This window comes from Lithobates pipiens, unplaced genomic scaffold, assembly GCF_037356315.1.
Source record: "Lithobates pipiens isolate NorthernLeopardFrog02 unplaced genomic scaffold, aLitPip1_a1.2 Scaffold_1, whole genome shotgun sequence".
Taxonomy (NCBI): Eukaryota; Metazoa; Chordata; class Amphibia; order Anura; family Ranidae; genus Lithobates; species Lithobates pipiens.
Window position 1 is genome coordinate 178,929,730 of NW_027507685.1, and position 18,673 is coordinate 178,948,402.

At 43.2% G+C, this 18,673-nt stretch overlaps 1 protein-coding gene and 1 non-coding gene across 4 annotated transcripts in view; both read left to right on the plus strand.

The window, feature by feature from the left end:
• The first annotated feature begins 56 nt into the window (after window positions 1-56).
• TRNAK-CUU (transfer RNA lysine (anticodon CUU)) lies at window positions 57-129 on the plus strand. The gene has a single exon. It is a non-coding gene; the product is annotated as a tRNA-Lys (tRNA).
• Window positions 130-15,313: 15,184 nt separating this feature from the next.
• Window positions 15,314-18,673, plus strand: part of PPP1R10 (protein phosphatase 1 regulatory subunit 10) — a 28,832-nt gene continuing 25,472 nt past the window's right edge. The window contains exon 1 of one of the 3 annotated variants that reach the window (XM_077478960.1): window positions 15,314-15,921. The gene's annotated coding sequence lies outside the window, so the exon portion shown is untranslated. The remainder of the gene's footprint in view (window positions 15,922-18,673) is intronic. The other 2 variants (XM_077478959.1, XM_077478958.1) reach the window with 2 other exon arrangements.

The following is an 18,673-nucleotide window of genomic DNA, read 5'->3' on the forward strand; positions in this document are numbered from 1 at the left end:
ACGCCCACGTTATTACATAGGACACGTAGAGCCATGTACAAGCATTGCCTCCAAGTGCCCGGCTAGCTCAGTCGGTAGAGCATGAGACTCTTAATCTCAGGGTCGTGGGTTCGAGCCCCACGTTGGGCGATGAGTTTTTTTGCTTTTGTTTTTTCTCATACATTGGAAATAAAGATTGTTATGGCAAATATCCAACGTGATGTTCAGTCTTTCCTCCCTAAGCAGACAAAATTAGACTATAGTTTTTACAGGGAATCCTCTAATTCTAAAATGTCCTTTTTTGACAGATTGCGATATTTTCATACAGTGTGTTACGGTAACAGCAGTTAAGGCCCCATTCACCCCTCATTCATTTGATCTCTGGCATCAACTGGCATGAGCAGTGAGCTGTGGGGTGCATTCTCTCTCTAAGTTGCCAAGACATGAATAAGCTGTTTTGTATGCTTTTAATGTAAGTTTATATCAAAGGGCGACTGATTCTTGGAAACACAGAGAGCACTATGTTTTTCACTCTTTTTCTTTTGAGCTATTTTGCTAGGTGTTTCCTTATGTTGATGTTTTTGCGGAAGTGAGCCTGATCATCCATTATTGCTTATCCCAGCTGTTTAAAGGGATTCTGCATTATTAGCCTTTTATAATATTAAACTAGAGCTATAGGCAAAACTTTTTTTTTCATTTTGGATAAATTAAGGGCCCCTGTAAATAGTTTTTTTTTTTATATATGCCATCTGTGTCCAGTTGGAGAGATTTACCTTCACTTCCTGTCCCATAGCCAAAATAGGAAGTGAGAGGAAATCCCTGCAAATTAAAGCGAGGTTCCAGACGCCTTTATTTTTTCTAGTATACAAGCATAATGCATTATTAACATTGAAAACGATTGTGGATTGTGGATGTTGATAATATATGTGTTTTATTCTCACAACTTAGTAAATCTTCTTGGCCGTTGCCATCATGATTGTGGACATGTGAAGCCCAACTGATACCTCTTCCAGGAATAGCGATGGAGTTACCCAACATGCACCTCTCGATATCGTGCATGCGCGATTCTCCGGCGGCTGTAGCGCCAATTGTTTCTAAAGTTGACATAACAACGGGCGGTGAGGGAGGAAGGTCCAGCCCCGTTGTTAAGGCAACTGCCTTAAATAGCGGAATTTTCTGTTGGGAAATAACACGATTTTTGATCACAGTACTGCCCACAGACAGGCGAGGACGAGGAGCGCCGCGGACCAGGAAGTGGCAGATTAGGAGCACTACATAGCAACAGGGCGTTTCTAGTAAGTATATAAAAAAAAAAATCCCAAATGTTTCTTTATATTATTAAAGGTCTGTGAATATGTAAAAGACTATTTTCAGGGTGGAACTCTGCTTTAAGGGAATCCATTGGGGTCCCTGAGGTAACCAGAACTAGTATCCCCATTGGAAGATTTCTCTTCTATTACTGTTCTGGGGACAACCCACAATTTTATATTCCTTTTACTTTTAATGGTAATGGTAACCAGTAAGGATGAGCTCAGGTGTGTTCACAATTCCACGTGCACACACCCGCCAGGAAGCTGGCACTCCGCAGCGCTAATCACAGGCAGTGAGACATTTCCTGATCCGCCGCTGCACAGAAATGTCTCACTACCTATGATTAGCACTGCGGAGTGTCAGCTTGCTGGCGGGCACGTAGAATTGTGAACACACCTGAGCTCATCCTTAGTAAACAGTACAATTAGAGACGGGGAAATGGGGAAAAAGTAACAATAAACACCCAACAGATGTCTTTACTTTACTCAAAACAAACAAAAAAAAGTTTTCCCTTCAGTTACTCTTATGCCGCGTACACACGACTTTCCGGCAGAAAAGGTCCAACGGTCATCCCGACGGAGTTACGACGGACTTCTGAACAAACAGACTTGTCAATACACGAACGGACTAAAGTCATTTCGAAAGTCCATCCGTTTTGTACGTGATGACGTATGACAGGACTAAAAAAGGAAGTTCAATAGTCAGTAGCCAATAGCTGCCCTTGCATCGTATTTGGTCCGTCGGACCAGCATACAGATGAACGGTTTTCCCAAGGAATTGAGTCCCTTGGACAGATTTGAAACATGTTCGATTTCTAGGTGCGTCTGAATTTTTTAAAGAAAAATGATCGTACTATCCCACACACGATCAGACTATCCGACGGAATGATTCTGTCGGACCTATTCTGACAGAAAGTCCGGTCGTGTGTACGCGGCATTAGGGTCCAGTGCTGAAGGTGAGAGTGTGTCCACAGGAGTTGGTGGTGGTGGTGGTGGCGTGGAACATTTTCTCACATCTGTTTTCAGTCACTTCTGCTTTGATGATCATCACAAGCAGGATTTATTCAATGGACTACAGCAGCACATATGCTTATTTTTTGCTTTATATGTTTTAGATCATTGTAATTGTATTCATATGGTTAGTTACACGCAACTTAGTGATTGTTGTTTCTTCAGCAGAGTACAGTTTATTCTTATGCACTTTGTGGAAGTAGGTTAACACTTTGAGTACTGCAGCTCCTTAGATTTTAACAGGCGAGGTGAGCGCAAGGGGTTGTGTTAATTTAGGGTCACACATGATAATATGCAATGGTTTACTGCACAGACAGCTTCCAGTCTCAACTACATTTATGATCCTGTAATGCATCCGCTGCCAGCACCGCACACAAAAGCAGGGTGTAAGTTTGTAGGGAATACTCCATAACAGTATGAAAAGCTAGCAGTGTGTAGTGAAGGGAAATGTCAAGTATGATTGGGGTCGTGTACCCCTGCGCTAGATGGCAGTGTGCTCACATACCGCACTCATGCAGGCTACAGCTGACCTGGTATAGGGAAACAAAGAGATGAGGATCTTGGAAAGCACAGAATACAAGATTCACAGAAATGGCAGGAGCATAGTGCAGCCAGGGCTGTCTTTAATATTGACTGGACCCTGGGCAAAAACTTTCTTGGGCCCCCTCATGCAATTTCACTCTCCACCTGCTCTGAAACATACAATAAATAGCAGCTAGACTTAAAATTAGTTTACTGTATCAGATCAGGCAGGAGTTGTAATTGGCTGTCAGCTGTTACAGCATATCATTACTGCTTACTGACTGGTTGCTAGAGGTTACAGCAAATGATTTCTGCTTGTTAATTTGTTGCTAGAGATTACTGTACAGTAATAATGCTCTCTGATTGGTTGCTAGAGGTTACAGCACATCAACTCCTCCCTGCAGAGGGGGGGGGGGGTTCATGATATTCCTATGAATGCCGCCTTTATTTACATATCAGTGCCGCTGCCCGCAGCTGTTTACTTATGAATGCCACTTATTTATTTATGTAAACACAGGATTAGCAGGTGAGTCATCTGTACACAACAATAAGGCAGAGCTGGGCAGCATTATTGCCAGCACATCACACTGAGATATCGGGACACAGCACAGGACTAAAACTTCAAGGACAAGGGAATTTAAACTGAGATAGTTAGCAAGTATGAGGCAGCTGCTTTGGGCCCCACAACAATCACAGGGCCCAGGGCAGCTGCCCCTTTTGCCCTGCCTTAAAGACGACCCTGAGTGCAGCACTGGGGTGCTTGTCTTACAGGCAGGCTGGTCATATACTATTACTAAGCAATTTTTACAGCACTGGAGGGCTGGGCTCCACGGTAGACTGGAGTACAGGAGTATTGTACAGCAGTGGGATGCTGAGTGTACAGGAACACAGAGGTAAGGGTATAAAATACACAGACGTGCACAGGGAAACAGGTAAAAGGGTAATCCAGCTACAGGGTACATAGGAATATCAGGGTCCCTAAAAGTCTCTGAGAATGTAGAACACTAAGATTATTGGGGTCACTTGGAATCTTCTCAGGAACCGATGACACTAGGAATCATGCGGTCAAGAGGACTCAACAGGGTCAATATATTCAGGAAACCAAGGACACTATTAAACTTCTCCACTAGAGAACACAGCATACGCTAAGAATCCTCCTCTCTAGGAAACCTTGACAACACTAGGAATCTTCTCCTCTAGTAAATGTAGATGAAAACTTCTTTCCTAGGCAACACTGGGCAACAGGGGAGAACAGCTACAGCAACCAGCAAGTTGTTGGCATGGTACCTGGTTAGGTGATAAATCCTCATGTAGCAAGGGATCAACGTCACTTACGGATTAGTGGAGCGCACGCCAGTTTGGTGGCCATGATCAAAGGTGCTTAGTCAATTTCTTTGGCAAGTGAGCTGTCTGTGTGGATGCCTTTCTTGGCACTAATTTATGTGAGTGCGCATTCTATATCTTAAATTCCTCTTGCAATAAAAACCTATTACACTATATATATACTTTCTCTGGGCTTTTTGAGTGTTTGTCTCTGGTGAATGAGAGCCAACAAGGGACATCATGAGCAGATTGGTTCCAGTTTCTCTGTCACCTGGATGTAATTCCTAGTGCTTGCAAGCTGCTTCGTGCGCTGGATAGGTCTAGTGCATGGGTCTTCAAACTTTGGCCCTCCAGTTGTTCAGGTACTACAATTCCCATCATGCCTAGTCATGTCTGTGAATGTCAGTGTTTTATAATGCCTCATGGGATGTGTAGTTTGGCAACAGCTGGAGGGTCATAGTTTGCGGATCCCTGGTCTAGTGAGTGTAGAATGTATCTGCACATGGTGGGGCATATTGTGTTTAAAATAATACTGTCACCCAGTTATATTTTCCATGGACACAATGATTAGAAATATACACACATATTTTAGACTTTATTGATAATATGCTCATATGCACATGTGAAATGTAATGCAATTAAGGCTACTTTCACACTGGTTCCCCTCAAAACTGCCTGTAAAACGCCTATGCGTTAATGGAGCGCTTTTGTGGCATTTGCGGTGCTTTTTTTAAAGGGCGCATGTCTCAAAAACTGCACCAAAAACAATCAGTGTGTGTGTTTTTGCATGTGTGTGAGAAGTTTTTTATTCCCATTCATTTCAATGGGGAGGAGAGTTTTTTGGCGAGTTTTTTTAACTCATTAAAAATGTGGGAAGCAGGATTTTTAATACCACCATGGAAGCGCCCCAGTGTGAACACAATAGCACATCCCTCACATTTTTGTAAATATTGTATTATATCTTTTCATGTGACAACACTGAAGAATCTACACTTTGCTACAATGTAAAGTAGTGAGTGTACAGCTTCTATAACAGTGTAAATTTGCTGTCCCTTCAAAATAACTCAACACACAGCCATTAATGTCTAAACCGCTGGCAACAAAAGTGAGTACACCCCTAAGTGAAAATGTCCAAATTGGGCCCAATTAGACATTTTCCCTCCCGGTTGTGTCATGTGACTCTTTATTGTTACAAGGTCTCAGGTGTGAATGGGGAGCAGGTGTGTTAAATTTGGTGTTATCGACCTCACTCTCTCATACTGGTCACCGGAAGTTCAACATGGCACCTCATGGCAAAGAACTCTCTGAGGATCTGAAAAAAAGAATTGCTGCTCTACATAAATATAGGCTAGCAGGGATAGCCTAGCCGGGATATGCAATTAGAGTACCTCCAGCTGTTGCAGAACTTAAAGTCCCATGAGGTATGGCAAAACTCTGACAGCCACAAGCATGACACCCAGTGGCAGAGGCATAATGGGACTTGTAGTTTTGCAACAGCTGGAGGTCCGCTAATTGCATATCCCTGGCTAGGCTATAAGAAGATTGGCAAGACCCTGAAACTGAGCTGCAGCATGGTGGCCAAGACCATACAGCAGCTTATCAGGACAGGTTCCGCTCAGAACTGGCCTCGCCTTGGTCAACCAAAAAAGTGGAGTGCCCGTTCTTAGTGTCATATCCAGATGTTGTCTTTGGGAAATAGACCTGTGAATGCTGCCAGCATTGCTGCAGAGATTGAAGGGGGGGGGGTCAGCCTGTCAGTGCTCAGACCATACGCTGCACACTGCATCAAATTGGTTTGCCTGGCTCTCGTCCTAGAAGGAAGTCTCTTCTAAAGATGATGCACAAGAAAGATCACAAATAGTTTGCTGAAGACAAGAAGACCAAGGGCATGGATTACTGGAACCAGGTCCTGTGGTCTGATGAGACCAAGATAAACTTATTTGGTTCAGATGGTGTCAAGCGTGTGTGGCCGCAACCAGGTGAGGAGTACAAAGACAAGTGTGTCTTGCCTACAGTCAAGCATGGTGGTGGAAGTGTCATCGTGTGGGGCTGCATGAGTGCTGCCGGCACTGGGGAGCTACAGTTCATTGAGGGAACCATGAATGCCAACATGTACTGTGACATACTGAAGCAGAGCACGATCCCCTCCCTTTGGAGACTGGGCCGCAGGGCAGTATTCCAACATGATAATGACCCGAAACACGCCTCCAAGACGACCACTGCCTTAATAAAGAAGATGAGGGTAAAGGTGATGGACTGACCAGGCATGTCTCCAGACCTAAACCATATTGAGCATCTGTGGGGCATCCTCATATGGAAGGTGGAGGAGCGCAAGGTCTCTAACATCCACCAGCTCTGTGATGTTGTCATGGAGGAGTGGAAGAGGACTCCAGTGGCAACCTCTGAAGCTCTGGTGAACTCCATGCCCAAGAGGGTTAAGGCAGTGATGGAAATGAATGGTGGCCACACAAAATATTGAAATTTTGGGCCCAATTTGGACATTTTCACCTAGGGGTGTACTCGCTTTTTTGTTGCCAGAGGTTTAGACATTAATGGCTGTGTGTTGAGTTATTTTGAGGGGACAGCAAATTTACACTGTTATACAAGCTGTACACTCACTACTTTACATTGTAGCAAAGTGTAACTTCTTCAGTGTTGTCACATGAAAAGATATAATAAAATATTTACAAAAATGTGAGGGGTGTACTCACTTTTGTGAGATATGGTACATAGAATTTAAAGGGAAGCATTTTTCTTAAGCTTTTCAGTCGCTTTTTTTTAATGCAAAAGCACTTCAAAAACTCCTCAGTGTGCAAGCAGCTATAAGTGGAAGTTTAGTCAGAAAATAAAGTCCTGCCAGATCACTTTAGGCTGGCCCCTTTTGCAGATATAGCTATGTAAAATAATAAAAGTAAGTATCTACACTGTTTAAAATCCAGAAATACGCTGTCTCACCCTGCTCTACACATGCTCAGTTGCTCTTCATTTTTAGGTACTCTGCCAAGTTTGTAGAGGCTGAACTGCTGGCAGCCTTAGGCTGGGTTCATATATGTCTGGCCGGAACATTTGTGTTCACCAATTCGGGAGCAAATTTTTCCCTGAATTCACACCTGAACTGGACACAAAAATGCACAGGACCCTTTTCAAATTCACACCGCAGATTCCCCCCGGACATGTGTGAACTGGCTCCATTGAAAGCCGATCACACTCAGACATTATGCTAATTAGATACAGTGTAAAACGCATCCAGTTTGCATATATGTGAACCCAGCTTTAAAGGGGAATTAAACCCTCCTATCCTTTACAGCCAAGGAAGCTGCTTCTGTTTGATCTGCAACTGCCATGGTGCTGCCCATGTGATCAGTTATGACACCAGCCATTTGATGGTTTGACAGTTGACAAGCAAATGTGACAGTTAAAGCGGAGGTCCACCCTAAAGTGGACCTCCGCTCATCGGAACCCTCCCCCCCCTCCGGCGCCACAATTGGCACCTTTCAGGGGGGAGGGGGGTGCAGATACCTGTACAGTACAGGTATTCTGCACCCACTTCTGGGATAGCTCTCTGCGGAAAGGGGCGTAGATTACGCCCCTTTCCGCAAGTGCCCGCCCCTTTCCGCAAGTGCCCCACTGCCTGCTGGGAAACACACAGATCCCAGAGGCAGCGGGGACTGTCCTTATTGCGCAGCGCGATTCGCGCATGCGCAGTAGGGAACCAGGAAATGAACCCGAAAGGCTCCATTTCCTGATTCCCATACCCAAGATGGCGGCGGCAGCACCCGACAGACGATCTAGAGATCGGCTTCGGGTGCCGACATCGCGGGCGCGCTGGACAGGTAAGTGTCACTATTTTAAAAGTCAGCAGCTGCAGTATTTGTAGCTGCTGGCTTTTAAAAAAAAAAAAAAAACGCGGAGTCCCGGCGGACTCCCGCTTTAACAATCCTGGCATGTTCTGTAGCAAGATCCCGGGCCTCCAGAAGTCTAATAGTGAAATCAAGAGTTAGGGAGAGCTGACATCCTTCCTTGTAGAGTGGGTTAACAGGCATGGTAGGTGTAATGCAAAATGAAATCATGTGTGCCAGTCATTATTTGAATGCGAACAAGAGATTTATTGTCCCCTAACAAGAACTGTGGGAGAGCGGGTTAGGGCCAGGACACCCTTGAGTAGATACAATGATAAATGACCGATTCCGAGACTCTATAGGTAGACAGCTATACAGGGAAATGCCTCCAGCCAGGTGCCATGTCTGTATAGGTAGGACCGCCATCTCCTATGGCAACTGAACTTGTAACAACCACTAAAGGTATTTGCACATAACTCTTGGTAACACAGAATAGGTCTTCTCTTATCTCATAGTATTCCACTGTGGATCTTCACTCACTGAGCTCCCAGTATCTCGCTAGACTGCCAGATTCAATAATCACTGGATCTCCTAAACTCTTCTACAGCTATCCCACTGTACACTCCTCAAGTGTTACCCCCGCAAACCCGCTAGGTCCCTGGCTTTGCTCTAGCTGAAGCTTTCGCACTCCTTCACTGTTCCCGTCTGGTGAGAAGACTGCTCTGGTACTTGCTCAAGCTGACTCACAGTGGTCTCCGGTAACAAGGTAATACACAAATGCTAGCACTCAGGATACAGGTAGGGAAGCACAACTAAAATAGGGGCAATAGGTTAATACAGAACAAGTCCAGGGGTAAGGGTTAAAAAATGTCCAAGTAGATTGAGATGATATTTCCTTAACCACTTAAGGACCGCCTCCTGCACATATACGTCGGCAGAATGGCACAATCACATACCTGTACGTGGCTCTTTAAGCGCTCAACCGTGGATCGGGAGCCCGCCGCCAGCGGAGCGCTCCCGTCTCGGTCCTGAGCTCCGTGACCGTGGGACCAGCGGACCCGATTGCCGCTGGTGTCCCGCGATCGGGTTACAGCGATGAAGAACAAGGAGAGGTCTGTGTAAACAAACCTCCCCCCGTGCTTCCTACTGTGGCTGTCACAGATCGTCTGCTCCTTGATATAGGTAAAGACGACCAGTGACGTCACATGTCAGGCCACGCCCCTACAATAAAGAAAAAACATAACGTCATACATAACCCCTACACTGCCCCCTAGTGGTTAACTCCTTCGCTGCCAGTGTAATTTACACAGGAATCAGTGCATTTAAATAGCACTGATTGCTGTATAAATGACAATGGTCCCAAAAACCAATCAATAATTGCTAATTGAGATTTTTTTTTATCAAAAATATATAGAAGAATACATATCGGCCTAAACTGGGGAAAAAAATGTTTTTTTATATATTTTTTGGGGATATATATTATAGCAAAAAGTAAAAAATATTGCATTTTTTTTCAAAATTGACGCTCTATTTTTGTTTATAGCGCAAAAAATAAAAAACCCAGAGGTGATCAAATACCACCAAAAGAAAGCTCTATTTGTGGGAAAAAAAGGGCGCCAATTTTGTTTGGGAGCCACGTCGCACGACTAAGCAATTGTCAGTTAAAGCGACGCAGTGCCGAATGGCAAAAAGGGGCCTGGTCCTTTGGCTGCAAATTGGTCCGGGGCTTAAGTGGTTAAAGGTGACTGTCATGACATCTCAGGGATAAGACCAGCACTGAGGGCACAACTTCTCACATGATCGAAAGCCAGCTCTGGTAGACAACACAAGAAAAAAACAGAAAAGCGCCTCTGAGTGCAAGGTTTAATGTTACAATAGCATGTTATCCAACACTTACATCAAAGTAAGGGATGATAGGCTCATAGGAAGTGAGATCTCCAGGATTTGGTCTCCAACGTCTCTGGCGTGTCCTTTGTGAGCGGAATGTCCAGCTGCGGTAACCGCAGTGAACCTGGAAGAAGCTGGCTGATCCTGTTGGTGGCTGGAGGAGATGGAGGTATTCGGCTCTGGGAGCGCACTAGTGAGTGTGTGACGTCACTGGGTATGGGCGAAACACAACGCATTTCAGAGCATGTGCGAGACTCATATGGAGCATGCGCACTCCTTTCTCAACTGGTTTCCTGTCCGGCTGAACCTTCGCAACTCAGTTGGACTCCAATACTGCAGTCCCAACCCTACACTGCTTCTCCTGCTCCTGGATAGGCCTCAGGCAGCCTAGCAGCCAGGTGTCCCCGGGATAGGCCTCAGTCTTCTGGCCTAGCAGCTCAGGATGACATAACACACGTCCACCCAGACAGCAGTCCAGGTGGCACAGAATTTTGATCACCTGACTCCACCCAAATAAATAGGCTCTCCCAGCAGACCAAGGGACTAAAGAAACCCCTGCCAATTGGCTGACATGCCCGAAGACCTTGTGAATCTAATGTCACCAGCTACAGTGCCACCTAGTGAAAGAAGAAAAATGTTGCAGAAATTCCAGAATTAGAAAGGAATCAGTGGATCTACTAACAATTAACCTGGATAATTATTACCTGGCAAACTAAATTTGTTAGCAACCCTGCCTAAACACCAGGTTGCTATATTACTGTTTTTTTTAAACTGTTTAAAAATTGATGGGTTTAGTTCCATTTCATGATTTACTGCTGGGGCTCTGGGCTTCAGAAAAATGGCACCCTCCAGCAAGAAGAACAATGCTGGAGGCAATTTATAGCCCACACTAAATTTTATAGCATAATTATCAAGGTGGAGTGTATGTTCCTTGCTAAAGAACATTATTTTTGATCAAGTTGTTATGGGTAAAGTTCTGCTTTAATTTGTCATTCTGAAGCACTTATATGTTTGTAAGGCTAGCACCTATCTTTATTTACTTTGCAAGTTTAATGTGTATGTATGACAGAGCTATACCAATGTATGGTCTGGTATCACAAGAGGTAATCTGGCCCACGTTGTCCTTCAAGGGGACTTGTAGACTTCGAAAGTATGGTATTGTTGAGCTCTGATACGGACTCAACTGCTGCCTTTCAGGTACTGATGGAAAGAAGCTCTGCAGGGTAAACTTGGATGGAACGCTTGGTATAGAGGTTCATTAATTGAGGTTAATATTTAAATATTATTTGGTTAATATTTAAAGATTTTATTGAAATTGATAGTTCACGGGTCATGAGATTGTTTATCTTTCCTAAGAGAAATATGCAATTGGTTACCGCTGACCTCCTCCTGTACTGATGTATGTAAAGCCTGGTACACACTATGAGGTTGAACAAAAAAAAACTGTCAGCTCCGGTCAAAGCCGCTGTACTAACGATCCAACATTAGTACAGCGATCTTCCCAGCTGAACTAGCAGGGGGACGGACGCCTGCCAGAACACTCCGATCAGCATCCGCCTGCCATTGGCTGAGAACGCTGGTCGAGAGTCCGTCAGCTACTGGTTTTCCAGCATGCTCGCCTGACAGAAGCCGGCAAAATGGACCAGCTGGCATATACACTTTTTTTTTTTAACTGGCCGATGACTCTCGACACTCAGCCTGTGTGTACAGTAGGGTTGCCACCTTTTCTTCAAGCCAAACCCAAACACTTTAGCTGCCTGGGACACCATTGGGTGCCCCAAGGACAGTAGTAATGCAGGGAGCATAGCATGCCACAGCGAACAGTGGGTGTGGCCAAATTGCTTTTGCTGACATCTCCTAGTCCACAGCTCCCGGACGGCAACAGATTTGTGTGTGACTATCTTGGTTACTTGGGGAGTCACAGCCTATGTGTTCGGGTTTCAGCCTGCCTTAAACCCATATACATGATTCAAAACCCAGACTGTCCAGATGAATCCCGGACAGGTGGCAACCCTAGTGTACATGGCTTAAAGAGGTTGTAAACCTCCATTTTCAAGTTGCACCTATAGGTAAGCCTATAATAAGGCTTACCTAGAAGTACAGTAAATATCTCCTAAACATGCATTTAGGAGATATTTACTTTGATGACATCATCTAGCGATGATGTCAATGGAGCATGCGCTGTAAAGAAACGGCTGGGAGGGCCTTGTAGTGACTGGCGGCTCCCGCGTGCATGCGTGGGAGTGACATCATGTGACTCAGACCAGTCACCAAGCCGGAGTCTGCGGCCCCGAAATGAAGAGGGGCGAACATGGAGTTTTGCCTCCAGTAGGGACAAAGTGGGCTTCGTTTGCAGGTAAGTGTCACATAATGTGCATGCATGCGATTCGATGTTGCTTTTTACTTTGCAGGGAGCAAATAAGGAAGTAAAACCCATCAGGGTTTACTTCCTCTTTAAAGTGTTACTAAACCCAGGCCACTGCATTCACTATATCTGGTCTCCCACAGTACACAAAACATGGAAATGCAATTATTTTAGTAAATATAAACTGCTAAACACCTTTAGTCGTCATCATAATATAGCAGTCTTGTGATTTCTATCATTTCCTGGTGAGGAGTCCTTGTAGGAGGAGTTTTCATATTACACTGAGCTGTCCTATGAGGCTGCATGGCTCCTGACCCTCTGTCTGGACATTGCTGATTGGCCCTGTGCTGATCACATGCACTCTCCTAAGAAAAAAAAAAACCTCTGTAACAATGCACATTAAACTGAGCATGTGCAGCTTGACTCCAATGACTGTGTCTTATCCAGACTTGTCCAGGGGGACAGTGTAGGGAGGGGAGCAACTGTACATACAAGATCAGGCAGACATTTTACACAATACATAGGATTAACCGCTTAGGTTCCACTGTGAGTATAACAAGCATGCTTTACTGCATATACAGTCTGATTTTATTTTTGTTTTCTGTCACAGGACAGCAAACAAGAAAGAATACTGGATATTTGAATCATTAAGCACTTAAGGACCGGAAGGATTTGTTTAATGACCAGGCCATTTTTTGCGATACGGCACTGCAGCGCTTTAACTGACAATTGCACGGTCGTGTGACGCTGAACCCAAACAAAATGCACTTCTGTTTTTTCCCACAAATAGAGCTTTCTTTTGGTGGTATTTGATCACCTCTGCCGTTTTTAATTTTTTGCGCTATAAACAAACATACATTTTTTTTTTACCTTTTGTTATAATACATATCCAAAAAATATATATAAAAAAACACATTTATTCATCAGTTTAGGCCGGTATATATTCTTCTACATATTTTTGGTAAAAAAAAAACGCAATAAGCGGAAGACAGGTGAAGATGGATGCGACTAGCAGTGGGGATGTGTGCTTAGGGTTGCCACCTGTCCAGGATTCAACCAGACAGTTTAGGTTTGGAAACATTTGTCCGGGTTTCAGACTGTCTGGCTGTAGTTGTCTAAGCTGAGAGTGTATGTTACACTCTTTAACACTGCCCAAAGCCAGTACAATCAACCCCCCCCCCCCCCCCCCCCCCAAACACACACAAAGACAGGAGAGGAAAGAGGGCTCAATCTACACCTCTTCCCCCCACCCCTCTGTATCTGCCCATACTCCAGTTCCTGGCAATGTGCCTCAGAAAAGGAAATTTGGGGCCAGAAATTTGAAGTCCAGCAGCCTCAGATACATGTGGATGAGAGGTGCTGACTGCCAAGGGATGAGTGAGCTCATCATCCATCCCTGTCTGTGACTGAAGTCTCCCCCTTCTATCTCCTGCCTCCGAATAAGTACATCAAGGCAAATCAGGGTTCTCAGAGCACCCCTTACATCAGAGTTCCCCTTTACACCAGAGTTCTCAGTGTACCCCCTTAAATCAGGGTTTCCAAAGCTTCCTTATGTTAGAGTCCCCAGAGTTCTCCCTTACATCAGAGTCTGCACAGTCCCCCCTTACAGTGAAAGGGAACTCTGCGAGTTCAGATGTAAAAGGGGCACTCTGTGGACTCTGATATAAAGGGGGACTGTTATTAACTTCATATGATTAGAAATGTTATTTAATATATATGTATAGTTTATACTATAAAAAGAAATTGCTGTGCACCGCTAAAGTGTTGGGGTTTGACTTGAAGAAAGGGTGGCAACCCTAAGTGTGCTTCATTTGCAGGTATGTGTGACATAGGGATGAGCTCAGGTCCACATGCAGAGTCCGCCAGGAAGTCGGCACTGTGCTAATCACAGGCAGTGAGACACTCTCTGCAGCAGCGCGTCAGGACAATGTCTCACTGCCTGTGATTAGCACAGCACTGCGCCAACTTTCTGGTGGGCTTTGCACGTGGATCATGCGAACACGCCTGAGCTCATCCTTAGTGTCACATAATACTGCATACTAGCACATTATGTTTTTACTTTGCAGGGGAGAAAAAAAAACTGAGGTTCCTTCCACTTTAATCTATTGCAGTCACATGGCTGACAAAGAATGAGGAGTCAATAACCATCAATTCCCCTCTGCAGGACTTTTTTTTTTCCTTCATTCACCTTTATTGACAATTTACACTCTAACGTTTGTAGATACTAGAACTGTATTTGTTCACAGTAACTATCATTATTACTGCATTTGTACACACGGCTGTCGAATAGTTTTGTGGACGTCAATAATAATTAGTACCCAACAAAAGCAACAAGTGATCGTAGCCGCCCGAATCTATAAAGTATGACGTGCAGGCGCTGGGAAGCTGTTAGGCAATTAAGGTGTGGCGATGACCAAACAAAGCACATGACTAACAACCTCGTGTCGATGTGCTCATTTCTTCGTATCGCGATATAAAAAAAACTCTCGATGTCTGTAAAAAAAAGTGTCTCAATTTTTTTTTTTGCAGTAGCAAAAGCAAAGGCGCCATTTTACTGAGGACCACTTCAATGTAATTCAAAGCAAAACTGCCTAACGCAAAATGGCTTCCACCAAGGACAAAACTAGCGAGGCGACTCGCGCTCTAGCTGTAGAAGAGTGGAGATTTCGTTAGGCTGTAGCGTGCGGCTAGTATGGAACGACAGTACACAGGCCCTGAATTCTCTAACTTAGAAACGTATAGCATACAAATAAGATAAAGAAAACATTGTGACTAAGTGCTTTTGAAGGTTTCTCGTGTTTATATTGGTTGGCCAGATGACGTCACCTGTCGCCATCTTCCTGCTCCAAATTTGCCTGTAGCGATTGACCAACCAGCTTCCTCGTTTCAGCCTCCGGTTTCCACGCCCTTTCCCTTACGTCACGGCGCCTTATAACAGCGGGCGTCGCCTACCGCCGCCATTCGAGGCTCAGTCGTCAGGTATGTTAAGAGAGAATCTATGGCGGAGAGTTTGGCGCTTGCCCCTCCCTTTTCATTGTCCTTCTCCACGACCTCGCCGCCATTGTGTGTGTATATGTGTTCCGTCCCTTTTTTTCTGTATTCGTATTTAATGTGTGTTTATTTTGTCTCTTGTACAGGTCACTGCCTCCACGAATTGTTCTGGCTCCTCAGCGATTGAATGCTCATGTTGGAGGATAGTTATTAATCTCTAAAGAATCCAGAAGCTTCTAACTGCTTGGACCATACTGAAGACCAAGGGGAAACAAAAAAATCCCTCATCTGCTCCATCTACATGTCTTCCCCCTCAAATTTATGCCGTTCTCATGAATCTGAACTCATCTAAACACCATAGGGCGGTTGAGACGTTAGAATAACAATAATTGGTAATAATAATAAAAAAAAGCTAGAAACAGTATTACTGAAAGCTAGACTTTTATACTGAATTTCAGCCATATTTTGTGTGGCTAAGTTCCCCTTCAGTATGGATTCATTGGACAGTTTGCAACCCTGAGCTGTACTACGCCCTTTATAAAGATGGTGGCTGCAGTCTTTGTCATGCTGCTATAACCCTATAGAGGCACATTGGCCCTTCTAAGAGGAATTAGCCCCAGTTTGCCCTCTATTTCTTCACTTTTTAGCCCAAAAAAACCTACGTTTTCGAAGCACAGGAGGAGAATTTTGGATAGTAAGTGATTTTTCAAACGACCTTTTGACAAACTCCCCCCAAAACCTTTCCCCCCCCCACATATAAAATCCATGTGGGGTTCTCTAAACTTCCCAGATTTTTTATTTTTTTTCTTCAATGTAGATCTGGACATATAATGGTATCAGTAATTCCATGCTACAGTGACACTCATTACCAGGAAAGCCTTAAAGCTGCAGAGACGTGAATTGCGTATTTAAATTGTATATTTAGGTTGGCATGTCTTTGTTCTGTGACTATCTAAGCCATTACAAGTAGAGGGGCTGGCTGGTCTAGCCAGGCAGTAATGATCTATAATCTGTAGCTAGGAAATATTGAACTCTAAAACCTAGATATAATATAGATTTCAGTGGAAAAAAAAAATGAGCTCCCATACTTGAGATGAGGGTGGGAGTTTTGCCTGAAGGGCTTCATCTCTGTGTGGGAGACGGCATTTAACTTAGTTTAGTAGGGAGTTGGAGATGAGCTGTAATAATAGATCCATGAGCAATCTGTACATAAAGATTGCAGGCAGAGGAGGCTGCTCAGACACCAAGGAGGATGACACCCATATTCCGGGATGGCCAGGAACAAATTTGTGTCCAGGCAGCATAAAAGAGCTTAAGGAAAGCAGTAGACGAGAGCAGATTGATTAATGGAGGATTAACCATTCCATCCAAGGATCCTTCCTCTTGCTTTGCACTTTTTTTTTTTTTTACAATACCGTGGGCTCTGTATGGATATAATTACACAGCAGTGGAGTCATATTTTTTTTTCACTGTACATTTTAAAAGAAGAGAATTACAAGCAATCTAGTAATAAAGATTGCATAGCTTCTGCCTACAAAATACTAACAAAAGTGTTGGCACATATCTAAAATGCAACACTTTCCAATAATGACTGTGTCTTGGGCAATGTGGCAAAAGTGTAGCATGGGTAGACCCTTATTTTATTTTTATTTTTTTTTATAGATTCTGTGTAAGTCGACACGTATATTGTTTAAAAAGTAATGTATGTCATTTCATAACTCCCATTTCTGAATATTATTTGCCACAACACACATTTCATCTTTTTTTTTCCCCCCATGAAATTGGGGTCATTATTGTATGCAGAAGAGGCAGTATGCATCTTAAATATTTCAAGGTTGAGGCAAAATGATCTGCAATATTGGATCTGTACTAATATATATATATATTTTTTTTTAATGCATGAAAAATATACCATTTTTTTTTCAGTCGTTTACTGCAGGATTTTTTTAAAGCATTTATTGCAGTGCATTTGGCTTCAAAATGGCTGCTCTGCTTGTTGTTTTTAGTCTGGCGTGTTCCAACATCAAAATGGCTTCTGTCACTCCTTCTTTGTTTGCAGCAGGGGCGGACGGACGGACGAGTTGTGCTGCAAAGGGGTTGGCCAATGTGCACAACACATGGAAACGCCCTCTTCTGCTTATACCCCGTGCTTAGCCAGACATCTAATATAGATGTTAGAGTGGTGGATAGACTAAATCCATGTTTAGTTTTTTCAGCATTTTATTCTATAAGCCAAAGCCTTTCTGCTTTTGAGATAGTAATTACATTTTTTTATGTTGTGCAGCACACAATAGGAAAACCATATTTACCACTGTAAAGCAAAAGACAGTTACTACATTAGCCATTATTTATAGTAATTAAATACACTTTTTTTTTATTTTTATTTATTTTATTCATTAAGTACCCACATGCTCCACAGTGTTTTAAGTTTACATTGCACATTTTCACTCATGCTTTTATCGCTGCTAATTAACTTGTATTTTTTTGTAGCCAGTTTCAGAAACAGACCTTTTAGCTATCAACCGGATTTTTTTCATACTTGCAATTTTTCAAGTAAGCTTTTTTTTTTTTTTTCACAAAAATCTTCATCTCCCTTGTGTGTTTGAGGTATTTTTTTTATTTTTTTTTATTTTTTACTATTTAGTAAAAATATAGGCCTAGAAATTATTCAACTGTGCATTAAGTGTTGTGTGTGTGTGTGTGTGTGTGTGTGCGCGCGCGCATGTGTGGGGTACTCAAGAATTATAGCCACGATTTGCGTTTTTTTTTTTTTTAAAGCGTGTTTTTTTTTAAGATTTTAACTAAAGCCATTCACCTTTTTTTTTTTTCTTATGCCTCAGTCAAGTATCTTACCCCCCCCCCCCCCCCCTCCCAAAAAAAATACTACAGTTGCTTTTTTGCTTTCAATATTCTGGTGATTTTACTGCCAGTATACATTTTGGCTCTGTCTATTTTTTTTCTTTTAACTTTATCTGGCATTTTTCTATGTGAAAATGTGGCTATCACTTTTTTTTCCCCCTAAACATTAACATGTTTAGTAAACATTTAGTAAAGTTTTATTTTACTATGACACTTGAGTGTAGAAAGGTCCTTTTTTTTTTTTTTTTTTTTTTTTTTTTTTATGTAGTTTTAATTCTATTTTTGTTTTTACTTCATCGCCGAGATTCACATTATACCACATGTATACATATCTGAAATACAACCTTCGGCACTCTGGGTAAGTATTCTGATATTGCTTCCCATACCATAACCAGCTGCAGGCAGTGGTCAGCCTTGAGTCAATGGTATTAAGGCACCACTGCCAGTTGTTGGCATGAGTATGAATGCCTTTAGCACAGGGTCAGCTGTTACAGATACCGTCATTGTGTGTGTTGGATGAACTAGAGGAAAATCCCTGTCACTGAGATGAAAGGCCAGCTCAAGTATTGGTAAGCAAACAATCGCAA